Source organism: Macrobrachium nipponense, chromosome 26 (assembly GCF_015104395.2).
Source record: "Macrobrachium nipponense isolate FS-2020 chromosome 26, ASM1510439v2, whole genome shotgun sequence".
NCBI lineage: Eukaryota > Metazoa > Arthropoda > Malacostraca > Decapoda > Palaemonidae > Macrobrachium > Macrobrachium nipponense.
This window is the reverse complement of record NC_087215.1, coordinates 58276596-58299988: the sequence shown is the minus strand read 5'-3', so window position 1 is coordinate 58299988 and position 23393 is coordinate 58276596. Positions and strand designations below refer to the sequence as shown.

The following is a 23393-nucleotide window of genomic DNA, read 5'->3' as shown; positions in this document are numbered from 1 at the left end:
GGGCCGATCTGACGCCCCCTCCACAACACTAGGGGCACTAACACAAACTTTCACAGGGCCAGTTTCTAGGGCCAAAACCTTAGATTCGAGAGCACGAATAGACTCTAGAATCAGAGAAAGGGTGTTACCTTCTCCAGACACAGCACTGGGGCCCGAAGGCAACAAAACAGGATTAGGTTGAGCAAAATCTACTGGTGTTAGAGGAGGAGAAATGTTACTATCCTTACCTTTAGTAGAACTGCCCTTGGAGGAAGACCTCCTGACTCTATCGCGCTCCAACAATTTACGTCGATAGGTCTCATACATCTCCTTTATCATCATCCAAAATCCTTACATTCATTGCACCGATCATCAACCATGGAAAACATGTCCCTGCAATCCATACAAACTGTGTGAGGATCAACTGAAGGTTTAAGAAGCCTCACCTTACATTCACTCCTCACACACACTCTGAAACTTCCAGTACTTGATCCCGACATCATGTACACAGAAAAGCCAATCCAAAATCAAAAAACCAATCCACTATTACGCGTGCCAATCCAACAAATCCAGAAGTCGATACCAAAAGTCAATCCAGATAATATTAAGCGAGATAATCAAAAATCCTAGACGGAGGTACTGTAAACAGATGGTTACCACAGATGTTTGCAGCACCGGCGACAGAAAAAATATGAACAGAAAATGGAATGGTTCCTGATATCCGCTCCCAGCGGCGGGAATGGGTACTACCACCTGGCCGCCCCACTACGTGTGCCGCGAGTTTTGAAATTCTGTCGGACGTCAGAAATACAGCTATATATATATCTGACAGGTAAGTTTCATGAACAAAATTGATGTTTCACTATTCATTTAAAAAATTATCTAAGTGCACGCTTTGTTGTCTTTATCTACCAAAAACAGTGTTTACTTAAAACCATCCTGGTAAGGGACCGTGTCCGATTGTTGAGAGAAAGTGCCCCAGCGTCTGGGGTACAAGTGGTGTGTGGATTTATCACAGGAAATGGGGAAGTTGATGACACAAGCGGACTCCGTAAATATCGAGATGGTGTCAATCTTCTTAAAATATGAAGCGTAAGTAAAAATTTCGAAAGCGTTTGGTGAGATTCACTGCCGTGGACACCCTTTTCACTACCCTAATGTTTAAATCTTAAAATTTGGCCTTAATTTCTAACTTTGGAGAAAATACTTCGAAAGGAGAGTAGATGTCTTCAGCTCCATCACCACAACAAGTCGCGACTGATGCCCATCTCCGTGTCAGGACGCCTTATAATGTACTTTTTCGGAGGGTGGCATGCATTGATAGCCGTTGGCCTGCTGCAGGCCATGCGGAGTTTTACCTACTTCGAAAGGAGAGTAGAGGTCTTTAGCTGCGTCTCTCACAACAACAAGTCGCGACTGATGACCATCTCCGGTGTCAGAAAGCGTTATAGCTAAGTACTTTTTCGGCAGGTGTCCAGCTGTGACCGTCGTGTGTTGGGCCAGTCCATGCGGTTGTTAACCCTATGTTACAACCCAAAGCTGACATGGAGCTCTAGGTTGGGTTGGGGAAGATTAAGTCAAAATGCATCCCCGCATTTCACAGAATGATTTACTGACCCCAGGTCAAGCTGGGGGGGTGAAAAGGGTGCAGTCTTAATCTGTCCAGGTCCCAGGATATGTTACATTGGTAAGGGAGTTAGGCCTGCATTTCCATACAATATTGAAGACCAGCCAATTTCAATAGATTTTGTTTTCAATCTCAATAAATAGTTTCCCATAGATCTGTGGTACCAATTATCATTGCAGTAGGCCAGCAGGGCAGATTTTCGAAGGAGCTGAATGTCAAATTCGTCTAAATCACATGACTAAGATTTCAGGGAAACTTAACATTTGGGGTCATAGGCAGAAGTAGCTAGGTTTAAACGTACCTCGTACCAATTATTCCAATTACTCACATACACACTCCACCGTAATCGAAAATTCTGACTGGCTTAGGCTACCTAGACTGTCGTAGCCATGTAAAAGGGCATGGCTACCTCAAACAACACACCAACCATACAGACAAGATGAGCTGCAATTACTAATTTGACATGTACCACAAAATACTATACCTTCTTAATTCTGTTTGCACCCATCTTGGATATTATACGTTTACTACAAGTCCATTACTTTTGGCCGAATATGTACCACACGTGCAACGCACTACACACGGGTAAACAAGCACTGGGTAAGAGACATGCAGAAGGCAGCCTTTAGTTGAGCAGTGTTTACGTAGTTTCCTGAGACGTGTTTTCTGTGTGGTTTCTACGTTATCAATGTATAAACCGAACCACGTTTCCATAAATTATCGTATTTCAGTTTTTAAGACAACCTTATTAACTTGATATTGTGATATCACAGGACTAGCATTGAATTATTCACCCCATCAATTTATTTGTAGCGTGGCGAGCTATTAAATGGCGATTAAACAGTAGGGATAAAACTTCCGCTTCTTGAAGATTATCCTTATAATATTTATAGACCTTCCATTATCACTAATGAGAGTGAAGAGAGGAAATTTTCCATCCTTCCAAAAGTGTCAACTACAAACTGAAAGGAGCGAACTGATATGTAACAGTTTAACCGGATAGTAAAACGACACATAGAAAAAATACTACTGACTAATATGAATTATAGTTGTAAGACTATTTTGTCATGAATTAACTGTACTACCAATTTCCAAGATACTATATGCCGGCAAATATACAAGAGTGATATAAAAATTGTAGATACGTACAATGATAGCATTAGAAAAGGCATGTTAAAATCTTAATCTGGAGGAGGCAGAATCAGAGCTAATCCATGGAACTATAATTCCATGAGCTAATCATACATGAAGGACTGGTATATGAACGCTTCTGCCCAAATAAATTATATTGGGACCACCGAATTCGTGTAGAGAATAGACAGATTTGAAGCGCACGAAAACCTTTATAGGGCCGGGATACATCCCCCCCCCCACCCTATTCACAAACGAATAGTTCCCCTTTGCCGTATTTTTCAACCCGTGCTTCTTCTTCATAGATTGACGGGAATACTGGTCGTTTAATATAGCCTCGAGAAAGTTCGCTGCAGAAAAGCTTCTGCTTTGTGGGTAAAATTACCTTGTACATTATTTGTGTGTCTTTGGTACTAATATTGGTCGGAATGCACTTGGAAACCATCGAAATAACAATTACAAGATGTCCTTCGTTAACTTACTTTAAAGAAAATTCAGTAATTTTTAACATAATCATTAGTAAATAAATGCCACTCTCTTAAAACAATGTGTCTCCTATAAAAGTGTATATATTATCTTTTTGTGTATAATCGTAGCTCATAATCAACCCGGGAAATATATTCGTTTGTGATACCAGTATATTTAGAATATACGTATTTATTATTAATTTTTGGCGTCAATGGTCATTGAAAACACATTCAGATTTCAGCATACTGTCAATATCCCAAGCATGGTAATAAAATATTTTCATCTCTAAAGATGCATCCACACGGTCGAACAATGTCCGGGGGACAAACATTGTTACCAATTAACAACTGTCTGCCGGTCTTTGCCTTGTGAGCAGAGTAAAAACAGTGGTATACAACCTCATCTAGTACAACTGTTTGTTGCCAGATCTACTTCCATAGTTTCAGCGCTTATGACGTCATCCTGCTTCGCCTATGATATGGTAACAATGTTTGTTCGTCGGACATTGTTCGATCGTGTGGATGCATCTTTAGTGCTGAGAAAAAGTCTGTCGGACTGCAGAGTTTGGACGTTCCCACCAAACCACTTCGTTTCAGACCTTACCACACTTGTTAAACGTCTTTGGCCAAGGTTCCGTGTAGGCATGAGGCCTGCTAAATCTAAACTAACCACCCAGTTAACCATTCAAGAATGGGAAATGAAATCTCCGATATGATATGCATGCTTCTTATCCCAAATCTTATTGTTTAGACTGAACAACATGAAAGCTGCAACTGTTTCTTTTGGCAAGAGATCTAGAAAACTTTGCGCGCCAAATAGCAGCTGCTAGGTCCCTGCTGGATGGTTACCTATAAAGTATGGCCAATCTACATAAAAGTTTGTAACCGCTAACAAGTTCTAAGTAAACCCAAACACTGCATTTCCTTTCTTTTTACACCGACTTTGGGTGGTCACTGACTAGGGAAAGACCCTCTCTCCTTCATCCCTCTTTAACCCCTAATGGATTAATAAATTGGTCCGTCAGCTGTTAAGCACTTACGTGGGATTTGGATTTGCACCGGTGAAAAGTGCTTATAGACAACAGACAGACCACAAATACTGTTTTATGTAGTAAGATACCTAATCCTCTGTACTCAGCGAATAACATGCTAATCAGAGTGTTAGGAACAGTTGTTTTTCACAACCTTAAAAACCATTAAATCTTGGATTTGTATGGTGCTAAGGGAATCGGCTAATAAAAGTCAAGGAATGCATGAACCGTTAAAGGAAGTTCTGAACGATTCCATCATAACGGCTTCAGCTCGTGAGGACTCTTTACTATCCAAGTTATGGGATGAATGTATCACTAGAAAGCTCAGTCAGACGAAAATGTTGCAATTACCTTCTACTTTATCAAAACATTTTCAAACACTTTCCCCAGTCTACTGCATCAAAAACGTCACAGCAATATCCCATAGCCGTATGGTCCAATGTAAAGCAAAAAGACCACGAGGAGTTATTAAACTTAATCTATATTGTAATCTACATATAAAGTAACAATATTGAAAGTAAACCGGTTGGCTGAATATCAAAGTTACGTAAGATAGGAAAGTGACCACACAACAAGAAAAGGTAATAAAAAAATCAAAACATCTATTTCGTACACTCTACTTTTATATTTTTCTTTTCTTATGATGGATATTTTCCAGTGTGTATAGAAAAAGGCACAGAATTCAATAAGAAAAATACTTTGCTGACTTTCTTGTGAAAATTGTCACATGCCTTATATCCGTAGATTGGAAAACTACAATAGAGACATAAGCTAATTAGATGAAACGCTTACCTTCTGTCATACAGTAGTTCTTTACAGTTGTTTATAAGAAATATGTTATTTATCATAGACTACAAAACTTCTTAAACATTGCATACTTAACATATAAGCATTACACTAATGCAAGTCTGTCTCTCTCTCTCTCTCTCTCTCTCTCTCTCTCTCTAAAAAGAAAAAACTCTGTTCCAAAACAAAAATGATCAATGGTGATAAGTATCTAAGTGACTTTGATTTGCACTTGGTTATGCAAATCAATTAATAGCACACACTAAGCCTATTTTTCATATTTAATCATAAATGCATGATTTCTTAATTCCTAAATTAAGGGAAAAAAACATCACGAGGCTTGTTACAAAGCTGCACACATCACATTATATTTTCCTGTTCTAAGATAATAATGGGAAATTTAAATTTGCCAAATATCTTTTAAGACAAAACAGCTATTAGGACCAATTGCATTTTCTTTCAGGACACCTTGGGTAGTTGTGCATTTTTCTTATATCCAGAGGAAAACTTTATTCATTCGAAAACAATAAGGATTCTTTTATCAATAATGTATATGAAATAAAAATGTATAAAGACTGTAGTCTGTTGTATAGCAACGTTACCTGTTTTACCAGCATGGTTCACTTGTAAGATAACAGCGTTCTCTTCTGGAGAAATATCACAGTCGTATTTACAAAGTGTGGTGTGTGCTTCCGCACTGAAAAAGGGTTACTCTTATCATAAAAAAAAAATCTTGGAATTCAAGGCATCCGGAAGTACTGATTTGCTACAATAAGCCGGCAAAAAGAACTTTATTTAAATGCTTATAGCCATGTAATATGATTTGTACCAAAAAAATGAAAGTTAACTGAAACAAAAGCAAACTTCCAGAACTGTACATCTAAGAAAGGAGGATACTGATGTATGGAAATCATTTCTTACTCAGACAAACTGAAAAGTAACTAAATAATTAATGAAGAGAAAGGAAATATGTCGATTGACTTGATACCAATCTGTAGTGTCACAAACAAAATATGTAAAAACTCTAATATGAAAATGTCACTTTAGGCAACATAAAATCTTATTTCAATTATATATAATCCAGAATCACCAAATTCTAGTGAAAAGAGACTGGAGGTACTATTGGAGGAGACTGAAGGCACTATTGGAGGAGGCTGAAGGTACTATTGAAGGAGACTGAAGGTACTATTGAGGGAGACTGAAGGTACTATTGAAGGAGACTGAAGGCACTATTGGAGGAGGCTGAAGGTACTATTGGAAGGAGACCCCTAAATCCCACTTCTGGAAAAAGTGTCAGGGTAAGCAATGATCCGACGTCCCCCAAATCACACCAGGGGATAAGAAGCGAATGACGCAATCCCGCACATGTTGGACTTGTTTCGAGCCACCTTGATGTATCCTTCGTCACCCCAGTGGTTGCCCCAGGAGTTCTTCACGAGCCAGAAGTCCATGCCATTCTCTGTGCCGTACCCGACGACTATACCCCATGATTTAAGTGAGTAGGTGAGCAATCAGGATCGTCATAAACACCTGGAAGAGTGGAATAAATATAGAATGGTGTCAAAAGTGATGTTAAAGGAAATACTGTTGGAAAAATAGATGACTACGGCTATACTCATTATTTCAGGTGTGCAATGCGCGTTGCCACGCCATGCTGACAGAGAAAAAGTCCTTCCAAGTGAAAATAAGAAACTGTTAAACTTATTGAATATTGGAAAATACTGCTGAAAAAAAAAGATCAATACCTGATCTATAATGCATGAAGGAGGGACAAGCGTCGACACCTACAGATATCGGACCAACCACTGCCACAGCCTGCAGCAGTGCCTGCTCGGTTTTCGGAATATTCACCAACCAGTGACAGTTGCCGCTGCTTTGCGCTTCTCGTATCTGCAAACGTCATTCTTTTCGGAGTGGAAAACAAGAGGCGAGTAAGATTTCGGAAGCTCATGACACAAAGAAAATCAAACAAATGAACTAGAGAAAATAAATGGATAAAAAACAGAAAATGGAAATCTTTATATGCACACACACAAGCATAATATACATATAATATATATATATATATATATATATATATATATATATATATATATATATATATAATATAGTATATAAAGTCTGCGTCTAGCAGAGCAAACAAAGTATATTTAATCAATTGTTCTCTATCGCTCTCATTCTGTGTTACAATTCATGTCACAATGCACATATATGCTTGATATTGTGATGCAAACACTTCCTTGCAGATTCGATGAAACAATCAATTTATTTGAATAAACCCCCATGGAGTCTCCATGTTATTTCTAGTATGTCAATCTCATACGCAAACACCATCAGATATTCTGTTCCAGACAGATAAATACGAAAGTTTAGTCGTACTTTCAATGAGATATACAAATATCTAGCACCTACAGGAAATTCCAGATTGCACCCTTGTCCTATGAAATGCAGATTACAACTATATCTAAATATCTTTGTCTTCTTTACCCGTCATAATGACCTCATCAACGAGGTCACATTTGTATTGTCTCTCGTCCTCCCGCAAACTTCAGTTTCTCTGAAGAAAAATGCACCTTAACCCACCCCAGTCACCTAAGTAAATTCTGGAGCGTTTTTTTTTTTTTTTTTTTTTTTTTCTAAGCCTTTTAGCATCCCTTCTTATATCTCTTCATTACGCTCCCTCTTTGCTTCCCGCGGTAACACTATTTTGGGCAAAGCTCTTTCTTTCCTTTTTTTGCACATGACTTTACAACCAAGATTCGACATTAGGGACTTTCCTTAACAGTCTCTTCATTCCATTTTCAAGCTTATTCTTAATTTGAAAGCCTCCCTCCAGTAGTAATTTCAAAACACCACCACCACCACCACCAACAACAACAACAAACAACAACAACATAATAATAATAATAATAATAATAATAATAACAATAATAATAATAATAATGATAATAATAATAATAATAATAATAATAATAATAATAAAAAGTGATTGGACCCCTTTCCCCCCAACGGAAGGTACAGGTATGCAACCTGGAACCCCACACTTTAAATACCACCCAGTCGATTTGGAGGACTGTGATAGACCGAAAAGGATAAATAAATAAATGGAATAAAAAAATAAATAAAAAATAATAATAATCGCATGAGTCACTAAATGGTGAAGAAATAAGTGCAAATATATACTTTTGAGACCCTCTTCTCGATTCTCCTTATTAATCAATTTCTAAGGAGAATGGAGCAAGTACTCGAAGGCTCTCGTTTTGTATATATTTCCAGTATATATTTACACTTCCAGCACTGTGGACTTCTACACTGTAGTAGATTCACATCAACCGTGGATCTGATGTCTAGGCCAGTCCCTTTCGACCCTCCTGATTGGCTGTTGATATGCCGATCACAGGGATGGAAACTCTCAAGTCTCTCGAGAGAGTTCGCATAGGCAGGGTATGTGCCACCTCTCCTGAGGGATACCTTTGACAGGAGAGGTGGAACATACATCCTGCGTATGTGAACTCTCTCGAGAGACTGAGAATTTCCAGCCCTGTGATTGGCTTATCAACAGCCAATTAGGAGTGTCGTGAGAGACTGGCCTAGACATTAGATGCACGGTTGATGTGAATCTACTATAGGAACATCAGTCGTTCTTACATGGCGGTGTACGGATTAGTCGAACTCGCTCTCAATGCCACCTTCCTCTAGGACGCACTCGAAGGCCTGTCTGCATGATGCCTCCTCCGCAGCCGTGGCACTTGTGACAGCAGTCAACCAGGTTCTGCTCAGAGAGGCTCGTCAGGCGACCCGTCTTCCGAGCAAACTGACCCTCCATGGCGCCTGTCTGAGGAGGGCATTCCAAAGTCCGCATTAGGATCTCGTGTGCTGTGGACTCGACGTGTTGTAATGATAACAATTCGATGCAGGATATTTAATGGAGGGATATTTCATGACTTTGAAAATTCTTCGCGTGGCCTAAACAACAACAACAACAACAATAATAATAAAATAATAATAATAATAATAATAATAATAATAATAATAATAATAATAATAATAATGCTTTTTGTTAAATCATGTAGAAATAGAAACACAAAAGTGTAATAATAATAATAATAATAATAATAATAATAATAACAGATGCGTATAAGCCAAACGGAAGTTAGATCTAACTGCTTTAAATCTAAGTGCATGCAATAAAAATCATGACAAAATTACAAATAAAATCTTGGAAATGAGATCAAGAACAGCTAACCACACAGGGACTAATTTATTTTCACAAAATATGTATTAGAACTGGGTAGAATAGTGACAAAAATAAAAGAAAATAAAAAAATAAAATAAAACACATTAGTGTCGATAAAACGAGGAAACCGGGGAACTAATACCGAGAGATATTTGAAAGGTGATTAGGAAAAGAGATGTTTGATAAAACAAATAAGGAACGACATCGAAAAGATGAATAAGAAAAGTGATATTTGAAAGACGAATGAAAAAGACATTTGAAAGATTAATAAGAGGTGGCATATTAAGGGTGAACAAGAAAATGCATTGAGGATATAAAAATATTTGCGCAACGAATAAAATGTAAATCAAAAGATGAATGAATATCAGGAAGGACATACGAACGATATATGAGAGATGAATCGAAAAAGGGGAACATTTGAATTACGAACAATAAGAGTGACATTCACAAGAAACGTATAAAAAGATACTGACACGCTGAATAAAAGAGAGCAATATTTGAATATGATTAAGGAAATGCACATCAAAGCTGAATAAAACCAAAAACATTCGAAAGATGAATAGGAAAAGCTAACAAGGAGAGCGACAATTGAGAGACAAGAGACATTGAAAAGACAAATGAAAAACGGGACGCGAAGAACGAAGAAGAGAAAAAAAAAGATAGTGGAAAGACAGATAAGGTACGTGACATCCGAAAGATGACTGAGAGAGACATTCGAAAGATAAAAAAAGGAGGAGACAACTACAAAAAAGATGCATAGGGTAAAGGAGAGATGTTCAAAAGAAGAAGAAGAAGAAGAAGAAGAAGAAGAAGAATAAAAACCTCACCGCCGAGAACGCCCAGCAGGAACCGCACGCCCCCTGGTACTTGACGCGGGTCACGACGCCCTTCAGCCTCCAATCGACGCTGGGGGGCAGGGGGATGTCGTCATTTGGAGGGATGAAGGTCGAGCCCAGGTTCTCGTCCATCCCGTTCATCGGGACTTGAAACCCGAGCATGGTTGCCGCTATTTCCTCAGTCAGCTGAAAAGGCGCGAAACTTTTATAAAGGAGCATTGTTGCGGGCGCCGAAGTGCTTGCCCATGACAGAACTGATATGTATTAAAAATATAAATTTCTGCTGAATAACCATTATTATAGTCACTGAAAATTAGCCAGTAAAGACAGCTGTTATATATATATATATATATATATATATATATATATATATATATATATATATATAATATATATATATATATATATGTATATTATATATATATATATATATATATATATATATATACATATATATATATATATAGTATATATATATATATATATATATATATATATATATATTGTGGGTTCGTTTCCCGCTCCCGGACTTCATAATTTCTTCATATATATTGCACTTGGATCTTAAGGCTTTATAGAGACAAGCAATAAATAATGCAAGTAATAACGAATACAGCTTCCTTATGATTTATGTACCAGAGTGTGCATGCATGCATATATGTGTAAGTACAAAAAAAAAACGCGTACAGAAATGAGTACGTACACTCATGACATCCATTCACTTCGAAGCAGAAAATAAAATTCTCCTTACCATATCACTCAAATGATTCGTGTCCATCTCATAGGATGTTTTGTTCTGAGCAAATAGTTTGTTGTGCTCGATGACTTTCAGTTTGTTCTCCATGAAAATCTTCATCCGGAATTTCTCCTCGACGATATTCTCGTAGCTCTTGTCGTACTTGATCTGCGGGGTTGGGGGAGACAGGTACTCGCATGAATAATACCGGAAGCATTATATAAACAAAGCATATATTAAACAACTGCTATACTATATAACCGTGAAAGGTCGACCTTTGAATCAAAGCACGCCCCAAGGCGTGAGTGTTTACGCTGACATGGAAGGTTCACAGTTATTTGTTTTATTTTAATCTTTTATCTCCTCTTACCTTAAAGAGTTCCCATTCTTCTTTCGCCACAGACAACACTGGCTCATAGGCTGATACTTCGCTCACAATAGCAGCCATTACCATCACCACGACCTTCATTATAGCAGTCATTTTGCTTGTTCTCATCACAGAGCCTGAAATACGAGTAGTAACAACACAAGCGGGTAAGTATTTCAGTCTAGAATGGCCCCTAACACATCCACTTTGCTAAAATGTCTTACTGCGTGATTAATTTTTCTACGTGCCAGCACGTACGTACTGCACGGTTTCAGCAAGCTGTATGAATCCGCCTTCGAAAATTGTCTAAACGGATGCGACAGGACACATGCAAGTATATGTTCGGTGACTCACTCACTCGTCACAGACACACTGCTCCACTGTACTGCCGCCCAACACTTGTTTTCCCTTCACAGCTGAAATGACGAAGGCTCATGAGACCTGTTCGTCACGATGGCTCGTTGCTACTCCGTCTCGTGATTGAAATTTACGAAATGAAAACCTGCGTTTAGGTTTTTAATGCTAGTTGCGGTGATATAAATACAAATTTAAATGAATAATAAAGAAAGATTACGCAAATCAACTACATTCTTCACCAGTTGAAAAAACCAAGGATGCATAGGAAAAATACATATGGGCGATATTTTTTTTCACCAATTAAATATCTTGCGCAGCATGAGAGTGCGTTTTAGCACTTGTTTGCAAAATGATTCCTAAATTTGAATAATAAGCAGTCCTTTAGGAATGACAACTTCACATGGAACGAAAACGTATTTATAGAAATAAGTTAATCTTATAGGTTATTTCGCATGAATGAGGAGACATGGGACAATTTACGAACATGCAGCTTACACACACACACACACACACACACACACACACACACATATATATATATATAATGTATAATATAGTATATATATATATATATATATATATATATATATACTATACATGAAGGCATGCATGCATGTATGTATTATGTGTCGAAATCATTAATAAATTGGACTTTATTTTAATTCATCGTCATTATGAAAGTAACAGACCCCAAGAGCAAATAAATATTTTTGAGTATTTTTTTGGCATTCCCTCTACATGCCAGCGAAAGACGGCCACACAAAAATGTGATAATTTTTGAGTGAGCATGGGTACCACACAGGTATATCTATGGTCCTAGGAATGTATTCTGTATACATATATTGTAATATAAAACAGAGCTAAATCGGTGAATTTACTTTTATAGTGCGATTATCACAGGAAGCCAAGAAGTCCTGCATATTGCTATAGTAGATTCACATCAACCGACGCTCCTGATTGGCTGTTGATAAGCCAGTCACGGGCTGGAAACTCTCAGTCTCCCTCGAGAGTTCACATAAGCAAGCTGTATGTTCCACCTCTCGTGAAGGATACTGTTGAAAGACGTATCCCTCAGGAGAGTTGGAAAATAGATCCTACCCATGTGAACTCTCGAGAGAGACAAAGTTTCTAGCCCTGTGATTGGCTTATCAGCAGCCAATCAGGAGCGTCGTAAGGGACTGGCCTAGACATTAAATGCACGGTTGATGTGAATCTACTATAGTAGCACAGGCTACCATGATTTCAATAAGTCATCTACCTGTACAGCTGTCGGTGGAGACCTTATAATTACAGAATCTGAATTACGGAGTAAAGACTACGTATAACTTGTTTTCCGGAGGACTTTTTATTTCAGTGACTGGCTGCGGGGATCGATAGCAAAGGATTGTGAATTGCAGTGGTTCCACACGAAAGAATCAATTATAGATTATAATGAATCTGCGTGAACTTGCCAATATTTTAACAATTTTCATCATTATATTGGTCTATAAGTAAAAAATAATAACTAACTTACAGCTGCTTTCCTTAAATTGTCAAACCATCGAAAACCGACAAGGCCTTACTCTGTCAAGATGCTATCTCGTCGACACTTCTCTGATGAATGAGCGTATCTGGGAACGCAGCCCCGGCTTATAGCGCCATCAAGTCCTTATCAGTCACGAGGCATTCCTTATCACGTGGTGTTGTCCTTATACTATAATAAGAGATATCAACAACACCTCGGAGTAGGGCATTTCAGCATCAAAGATCATCCGGTTTCTTCACGAAGAAATTCACTCAGTCTGGTGGCCCTGTTGCAAGTTCCTTAAACATTTCTATTATTATTATTATTATTATTATTATTATTATTATTATTAATGTCTTCTTTTCATCGACGCTGGGACCAACGGAAGTATTTTCCACGAGGAAATTGCGGAAGTAATTTCGTAAAAGACAGCATCTGGAAAAAATCAGAGAAGAATCTCAGTAAAAATAAAAGTAAAATTTGAGTGGATCTTTCTTGTTTGTCGCCCGGGTGGGGGCCGAGGTAAGTAGAGGATCGCTAGGGTAAAGGAAACATGACACATCCACACTCCATCTGAAAACCTGTTTGTCCGCTCCGGTTGGGTGGGGATAGGAAGGAGATAGGGAGCACAGTGGGACATGACGGGGAGCGGCGGGTTCCAGCGCATCGTAGCGTGTGCCATCAACCTCGTATATATTATGATGCTTCAATCTGTCCCACGCACTCTTTTAAAAATAAAGAATAATGTGAACGAAATTCAAGAACATCAGGTACCACCGTGCTACTACTATATATGATATACATTCATACAAACAGCGCATGCAATACAAGGTGAATCACAGATAGACCAAAGAGATACTATGGCAGAGAACACGCAAAAGAGGCAGCAGCGGTTTACTCATTAAACGATTCCATAATTCTTATGGTTACTCAGGTCTCCTTGTGACCGTTGACGACCAGACTAGATTCTTAGGGCCAGTAGCAAGTTTCTAAGGGTTGGTATGCGTATTAGGTTGTCAATCCAATGACTCACAATTGGTCACGCGATAGCTCAGTATGATATGTATACAGGAAACGAAGGAGATAATGTCAACAGGGCAAGTTGTTTCACAATGCTACAATAGGATATAAAAGCAGAGAGCAAAACAAGTAATTTACACAGATAAGGAGTGACATTCAATAGCTTGGTAGGCTGAAAATAAAAAATAAGTACATGCAAACCAGTAACCACACACATAATACATACACACATAATATATATATATATATATATATATATATATATATATATATATATATATATATATATATTACTTGTAATCTTCTAGGCACGAAGATAAACGCTCCAAGAAGAGGTCCATTGGAGACGAAACTGTTGGGCATTTTCTGAGATAAACCTTTTTTCATTTTCCTATGTGGAATACAATTGAATATATATATATATATATATATATATATATATATATATATATATATATATATATATATATATATATATATATATATATATATATATATATATATCTGTAAGAATACATCTAGATATCCGACTATTTGCCCGCTTTGACAGAGATCTTCTATTAGAAGTCTTCATCAAGGGACATAGCATACTTGAAGGAAAAGTTCCTTCTTTCTGCAGAGCCGGTCTTCTAGATTATTCCAACAGAATTACCAGAAGGAAGATATCTGTAAGAATAGATCTAGATATCCGACTATTTGCCCGCGTTGACAGAGAGCTTCTATCAGAAGTCTTCATCAAGGGACATTGCATACTTGAAATAAAAGTTCCTTCTTTCTGCAGAGCCAGTCTTCTAGATTATTCCAACAGAATTACCAGAAGGAAGATATCTGTAAGAATAGATCTAGATATCCGACTATTTGCCCGCTTTGACAGAGATCTTCTATTAGAAGTCTTCATTAAGGGACATAGCATACTTGAAGGAAAAGTTCATTCTTTCTGCAGCGCAAGTTCCTTCATTCTGCAGGTCAGGTCTTCTAGATTATTGCAACAGAATCATCCTCTGGTGCCCCTCTAGTATCCTTCTGGAGGCCTTCTGGCATTCCACTGTAGGCCTCTGGTGTCTATCTCTCCCTGAGAGGTTATCCATTGGCTCTCGCTGGGTGAGAGTTCCTCTCCCAGACAAGGTGGTTGGGAAGATCCCCGGCCATTGGCTCTCATCTTGAGAGCTGTGCCTCCTACCTCCATAATATGGTTGGGTCTCATCTTGAGAGCTGGTCCCATTGACTCCGAATTACTGTTGACTCTCATCTGATTGCTGTTCCTCCTGCCTCCGAATTACTGCTAGCTCTCATCTGAGAGCTGATCCTTCTGTCTCCAAATTACTGTTGTCGCTCTTCCTGAGAACTGTCCTCCTGCCTCCGAATTACTGTTTGCTCTCATCCTGAGAGCTGGTCCTCCAAGCCTCCAAATTTTTCTAATCTGAGAGCTGGTCCTCCTTCCTCCGAGGAACTTCCTTCTTTCAGTAGAGCCTTCTTCTAGATTATTCCAACAGAATTACCACAAGGAAGATATCTGTAAGAATAGATCTAGATATCCGACTATTGGCCCGCTTTGACAGAGATCTTCTATTAGAAGTCTTCATCAAGGGACATAGCATACTTGAAGGTAAAGTTCCTTCTTTCTGCAGAGCCGGTCTTCTAGATTATTCCAACAGAATTACTAGAAGGAAGATATCTGTAAGAATAGATCTAGATATCCGACTATTTGCCCGCTTTGACAGAGATCTTCTATTAGAAGTGTTCATTAAGGGACATAGCATACTTGAAGGAAAAGTTCATTCTTTCTGCAGCGCAAGTTCCTTCATTCTGCAGGTCAGGTCTTCTAGATTATTGCAACAGAATCATCCTCTTGTGCCCCTCTAGTATCCTTCTGGAGGCCTTCTGGCATTCCACTGGAGGCCTCTGGTGTCTATCTCTCCCTGAGAGGTTATCCATTGGCTCTCGCTGGGTGAGAGTTCCTCTCCCAGACAAGGTGGTTGGGAAGATCCTCGGCCATTGGCTCTCATCTTGAGAGCTGTGCCTCCTACCTCCATAATATGGTTGGGTCTCATCTTGAGAGCTGGTCCTCTTGACTCCGAATTACTGTTGACTCTCACCTGAGAGCTGATCCTTCTGTCTCCAAATTACTGTTGTCGCTCTTCCTGAGAGCTGTCCTCCTGCCTCCGAATTACTGTTTGCTCTCATCCTGAGAGCTGGTCCTCCAAGCCTCCGAATTACTCTAATCTGAGAGCTGGTCCTCCTGCCTCCGAGGAACTTCCTTCTTTCAGTAGAGCCTTCTTCTAGATTATTCCAACAAAATTACCAGAAGGTAGATATCTGTAAGAATAGATCTAGATATCCGACTATTTGCCTGCTTTGACAGAGATCTTATATTAGAAGTCTTCATCAAAGGACATAGCATACTTGAAGGAAAAGTTCCTTCTTTCTGCAGAGCCGGTCTTCTAGATTATTCCAACAGAATTACCACAAGGAAGATATCTGTAAGAATAGATCTAGATATCCGACTATTTGCCCGCTTTGACAGAGATCTTCTATTAGAAGTCTTCATCAAGTTACATAGCATACTTGAAGGAAAAGTTCCTTCTTTCTGCAGAGCCGGTCTTCTAGATTATTCTAACAGAATTACCAGAAGGGAGATATCTGTAAGAATAGATCTAGATATCCGAGCTATTTGCCGCTTTGACAGAGATCTTCTATTAGAAGTCTTCATCAAGGGACATAGCATACTTGAAGGAAAAGTTCCTTCTTTCTGCAGAGCTGGTCTTCTAGATTATTCCAACAGAATTACCAGAAGGAAGATATCTGTAAGAATAGATCTAGATCTCCGACTATTTGCCCTCTTTGACAGAGATCTTCTATTAGAAGTCTTCATCAAGGGACATAGCATACTTGAAGGAAAAGTTCCTTCTTTCTGCAGAGCCGGTCTTCTAGATTATTCCAACAGAATTACTGCAAGGAAGATATCTGTAAGAATAGATCTAGATATCCGACTATTTGCCCGCTTTGACAGAGATCTTCTATTAGAAGTCTTCATCAAGTTACATAGCATACTTGAAGGAAAAGTTCCTTCTTTCTGCAGAGCCGGTCTTCTAGATTATTCCAACAGAATTACCAGAAGGGAGATATCTGTAAGAATAGATCTAGATATCCGGACTATTTGCCCGCTTTGACAGAGATCTTCTATTAGAAGTCTTCATCAAGGGACATAGCATACTTGAAGAAAAGTTCCTTCTTTCTGCAGAGCCGGTCTTCTAGAATTATTCCAACAGAATTACCAGAAGGAAGATATCTGTAGAATAGATCTAGATATCCGACTATTTGCCCGCTTTGACAGAGATTTCTATTAGAAGTCTTCAATCAAGTTACATAGCATACTTGAAGGAAAGTCCTCTTTCTGCAGAGCCGGGTCGTCTAGATTATTCCAACAGAATTACTGCAAGGAGATATCTGTAAGAATAGATCTAGATATCCGACTATTTGCCCGCTTTGACAGAGATCTTCTATTAGAAGTCTTTCATCAAGTTACATAGCATACTTGAAAAGAAAGTTCCTTCTTTCTGACAGAGCCGGTCTTCTAGATTATTCCAAACAGAATTACCAGAAGGGAGATATCTGAAAGAATAGATCTAGTATCCGACTATTTGCCCGCTTTGACAGAGATCTTCTATTAGAAGTCTTCATCAAGGGACATAGCATACTTGAAGGAAAGTCTTTCTTTCTGCAGAGCCGGTCTTCTAGATTATTCCAACAGAATTACCACAAGGAAGATATCTGTAAGAATAGATCTAGATATCCGACTATTTGCCCGCTTTGACAGAGATCTTCTATTAGAAGTCTTCATCAAGGGACATAGCATACTTGAAGGAAAAGTTCCTTCTTTCTGCAGAGCCGGTCTTCTAGATTATTCCAACAGAATTACCACAAGGAAGATATCTGTAAGAATAGATCTAGATATCCGACTATTTGCCCGCTTTGACAGAGATCTTCTATTAGAAGTCTTCATCAAGGGACATAGCATACTTGAAGGAAAAGTTCCTTCTTTCTGCAGAGCTGGTCCTTCTAGATTATTTTCCAACAGAACAATTACCAGAAGGGAGATATCTGTAAGAATAGATCTTAGATAATTCGACTATATTTGCCCGCTTTGACAGAGATCTTTCTATTAATGAAGTCTTTCATCCAAGGGGAACATAGCATACTTGAAGGAAAAATTCCTTCTTTTCTGCAGAGCCGGCTTTCTTCTATAGAAGTTCCAACCAGAATCACCAGAAGGAAGATATCTGTAAGAATAGATCTAGATATCCGACTATTTGCCCGCTTTGACAGAGATTATCTATTAGAAGTCTTCATCAAGGGACATAGCATACTTGAAGGAAAAGTTCCTTCTTTCTGCAGAGCCGGTCTTCTAGATATTCCAACAGAATTATTATTGATTATTATTATTATTATTATTAAGTATTATTATTAGTTATTATTACATTCATTCTTATTACATAAGACGAACCCTGATTCATATGGAAAAAAAAAAAAAAAAAAAAAACAAAAAGCCCCAGCAAAGGGGCCCACTGACTTCAAATTCAAGCTTCCAAAGATTATTATTATTATTATTATTTTTTTTTGCTCTATCACAGTCCTCCAATTCGACTGGGTGGTATTTATAGTGTGGGGTTCCGGGTTGCATCCTGCCTCCTTAGGAGTCCATCACTCTTCTTACTATGTGTGCCGTTTCTAGAATCACACTCTTCTGCATGAGTCCTGGAGCTACTTCAGCCTCTAGTTTTTCTAGATTCCTTTTCAGGGATCTTGGGATCGTGCCTAGTGCTCCTATGATTATTGGTACGATTTCCACTGGCATATCCCATATCCTTCTTATTTCTATTTTCAGATCTTGATACTTATCCAATTTTTTCCCTCTCTTTCTCTTCACTCTGGTGTCCCATGGTATTATTATTATTATTATTATTATTATTATTATTATTGTTATTATTATTGTTTTTTGTTTTTTTTTTTTTTTGCTCTATCACAGTTCTCTAATTTGACTGGGTGGTATTTATAGTTCCGGGTTGCATCCTGCCTCCTTAGGAGTCCATCACTATTCTTGCTATGTGCGCCGTTTCTAGGATCACACTCTTCTGCATGAGTCCTGAAGCTACTTCAGCCTCTAGTTTTTCCAGATTCCTTTTATTATTATTATTATTATTATTATTATTATTATTATTATCATCATTATTATTACCACTAAGAGATATATGTTTGCAAATCGTCTGTGTTGTTATTCATTATTATTATTATTATTTTCTTTTTTGCTCTATCACAGTCCTCCAATTCGACTGGGTGGTATTTATTGTGTGGGGTTCCGGGTTGCACCCTGCCTCCTTAGGAGTCCATCACTCTTCTTGCTATGTGTGCCGTTTCTAGGATCACACTCTTCTGCATGAGTCCTGGAGCTACTTCAGCCACTAGTTTTTCTAGATTCCTTTTCAGGGATCTTGGGATCGTGCCTAGTGCTCCTATGATTATGGGTACAATTTCCACTGGCATATCCCATATCCTTCTTATTTCTATTTTCAGATCTTGATACGTATCCATTTTTTCCCTCTCTCTCTCTCTTCAACTCTGGTGTCCCATGGTATTGCGACATCAATGAGTGATACTTTCTTCTTGACTTTGTCAATCAACGTCACTGACGTCTGGTCTATTTGCACGTATCACCTTATCTGTTCTGATACCATAGTCCCAGAGGATCTTTGCCTGATCGTTTTCTGTCACTCCTTCAGGTTGGTGCTCGTACCACTTATTACTGCAAGGTAGCTGATGTTTCTTGCACAGGCTCCAGTGGAGGTTCTTTTGCCAGTGAATCATGCCTCTTTTTGTACTGGTTCTGTGCAAGTGCCGGGCATTCGCTTGCTATGTGGTTTATGGTTTCATTTTTCGTATTGCACTTCCTACATATGGGAGAGATGTTATTTCCGTCTATCGTTATTTGAACATATCTGGTTCTTAAGGCCTGATCTTGTGCCGCTGTTATCATTCCTTCAGTTTCCTTCTTGAGCTCTCCCCTCTGTAGCCATTGCCATGTGTCATCGCTGGCTAGTTCTTTGGTCTGTCTCATGTATTGTCCGTGCATTGGTTTGTTGTGCCAGTCCTCTGTTCTTTCTGTCTTTCTCCTGTCTCTGTATATTTTTGGGTCTTCGACTACTTTTATTAGTCCTTCTTCCCATGCACTCTTTAGCCACTCGTCTTCACTGGTTTTCAGATATTGCCTCAGTGCCCTGTTCTCGATGTTGACGCAGTCCTCTATACTTAGTAGTCCTCTCCCTCCTTCCTTTCGTGTTATGTATAGTCTGTCCGTATTTGCTCTTGGGTGTAGTGCTTTGTGTATTGTCATATGTTTCCTGGTTTTCTGATCTATGCTGCGGAGTTCTGCCTTCGTCCATTCCACTATTCCTGTGCTGTTTCTGATTACTGGCACTGCCCATGTGTTTATGACTTTTATCATATTTCCGGCGTTGAGTTTTGACTTGAGCATCGCCTTGAGTCAATGAAAAGTGCTGATATTTAGCTAGATGTAGAAATGGTCAAAAGAATGCAACTTGGCTTGGTTTACTAGAGACGACTAGATTATCAGTGATAATAATCATAATTCCTTCTGGTTGGTTGGTTGATTGGTGTAAATTAAGCCGACCTTGTGCCGGAGCATTCCTTGCCCTAGGCGGCTCGAAAGGGTTGTAAGATGTACAATGAAGTAGGAAGATGGGGTGGGCGGTCCACGGACACCCCCCCCCCCAGGTGAAATACTTCGTGTAATTCCCTTAGGCTTATGCTTGTGCTTGGATGACTGTGTACCGAATATTGCCCGAGGATTTTTTACCACCAATCTAGACAAAAACAAAGCCATTCGCTAAGCAAAATTTGGCATCAAGATTCTAAAACATAGCAGTAAAAACACGCCAGTGCTGAATTTTGCCAGTACCATAGACACTGGTACTTGATACAAATTTGGGGGAAAGATAACACAAAAATTACTATGTTGTACGCACAGCTCAGCAGCAACATTCTAGAAGAACCCGGAAATCTTATTCCAGCATCGAGTTTTGCCAGTGTCATAAGTAAACATTGTTAATTTGCGCTGATACTGGGAGCAAGACTTTTAAATTGTCAGAAAACCGTGCTCGTGCGACAAAATACCAGGTAAAACAAACGATTCGATCAACACGCCTAAGAAATTTTATTTTTTTATATTTTACATTTTTATGCACAAAAAAGTAAATGCAAACGCAAGAATCATTAAAATGTTAAATTTACACACTTGTGTGAAAGTAACATCTTAGTCGATAAAAAGCAATGCTCTTCAAAATTTTGCAAAAATATCAGCAATAATTTTTTTTTCGATATCGTTAACGCTAAATGTCATGTAAATGAACTTTCCCAATATAATGAAGACAAACTCCTTCTGGAGCTTTTCGTGCAATTCAAACGTCTGAATAATTTGAAGACACAAGTTTTTTTTTATTTTTAATCTTAATAACGAGTAATATAGTTACTGTCAGAATAACGTCAGGGGTTGTAGCACCCATTAAGGGCTCTAAAACATCACAGAAAAACGCTTGGAAGGAAAAGTCTATTCCTTCGAAGTTTCTGACAGACAAGAAGTGACAACTTTCTGAACGCTACGACATGTAAAAGAAAAAGTTTCCTACAGCTACGATGTCTGTGAGGAAAAAACCACTTCTTTTAGCGCTACAAATTTTGTCAGAAAGATGGGAGAACAAAATTTAGATAAAGCCACGATGGCTGGTACAATAAGAGAGAGAGAGAAAAAAAAACTTCCTTAGAGAGAGAGAGAGAGAGAGAGAGAGAGAGGAGAGATCGAGAGAGAGCGAGGCAGCTTCCTGAGAGAGAGAGAGAGAGAGACTTCCTTAAAGATACGATACCCGATAGAAAGAAGAAGAACTTCCTTTGCGTACGACATCTGGTAGCAACAAATAAAACAAGACTTTCCCAGAACTGGGTTCGTTTTAGAAAAATGAATGAGTGAAAGCAAAACTTTCCTAGAGCTACAATAGTTCTTAAGAAACTCTAGGCCACCTATGATGTTTGCCAGCAAAAATAAGAAAAAGCCCTCCTAGAGTTACGAAAGTAAGAACAACTTTCCTAGATCTACGAGGTTTGAAGAACGAGAGAGAAGTAATTTTTTTTTAGCATTGCGTGAAAGACGCAAAAAAAAAAAAAACAAATCCTCAAGCTACGATGTTTGGGAAAATGAAGAACAAGAAACCAAATCCATTTTTGAGTTATACGTGAAAGATACAAATACAAAAATATTTTCCTCAGGCTACGTTGTTTGGGAAAATGAAGAGCAAGAGAACAAAAAGAAAAAAAGCGAGAAAATCTGATTCCTTTGAGCTACAAGTAAAAGAAGGGTGATAATGAAAAACAAATTTCCTAGAGCTAAGATGTTTCCGCAAAAAAAAAAGAGAAAAAAATTAACATTTACGCTTTTCGAAATAAAGAAAAATCTCAAACGGAAGCTTTCAGTATTAAGAAGATCGTCTTCCGGTCGTTAAATTCTCTACGTCAAGCCTTTGTGCGCAGCTTGAATCTAATTGTAGGAGCTTTGAAGACAGAAGACGCCTTTTGTCTCTCTCGTAGAGGAAGGGAAGGGAAGGGAAGATTTTCAAGTTGATTATCTGCCTCTCCTCAAACTCATAAAAGAACATTACTTGGAAAAGCTCCTTGCAAACAGATTGGAAGCTAAAGCTTTAATAGTCACTCTCTATGACTTATGAACAGTTCGTGTTTCTCGGCAGCAAGTTTGATATAACAACTTAGAATATGAGTTATCATTCTTTATATTATGTTCGGTTACTAATTTTGTGTCATTTTGTTAAGTCTACGCATATTAACAATGACATTACATTACACTTCGCTTGCAAGTTCCAAAATTAAGTATTTTCTTTTTTTAATATAATAATAATAATAATAATTAATATAATAATATAATAATATAATATAATAATAAATATGAGTGATAGAAACGATCAGGCAAAGATCCTCTGGGACTATGGTATCAGAACAGATAGGTGATACGTGCAAATAGACCAGACGTGACGTTGATTGACAAAATCAAGAAGAAAGTATCACTCATTGATGTCGCAATACCATGGGACACCAGAGTTGAAGAGAAAGAAAGGGAAAAAATCGATAAGTATCAAGACCTGAAAATAGAAATAAGAAGGATATGGGATATGCCAGTGGAAATTGTATCCATAATCATAGGAACACTAGGCACGATCCCAAGATCCTTGAAAAGGA

General features: G+C 38.3%; 1 protein-coding gene and 1 pseudogene across 1 annotated transcript in view; one reads left to right on the top strand and one right to left on the bottom strand.

The window, feature by feature from the left end:
* Nucleotides 1-23393, top strand: part of LOC135200301 (pescadillo-like) — a 151671-nt gene that overhangs the window by 17820 nt on the left and 110458 nt on the right. The gene's annotated exons all lie outside the window — the stretch shown is intronic.
* Nucleotides 5848-11582, bottom strand: LOC135199916 (procathepsin L-like; annotated as a pseudogene).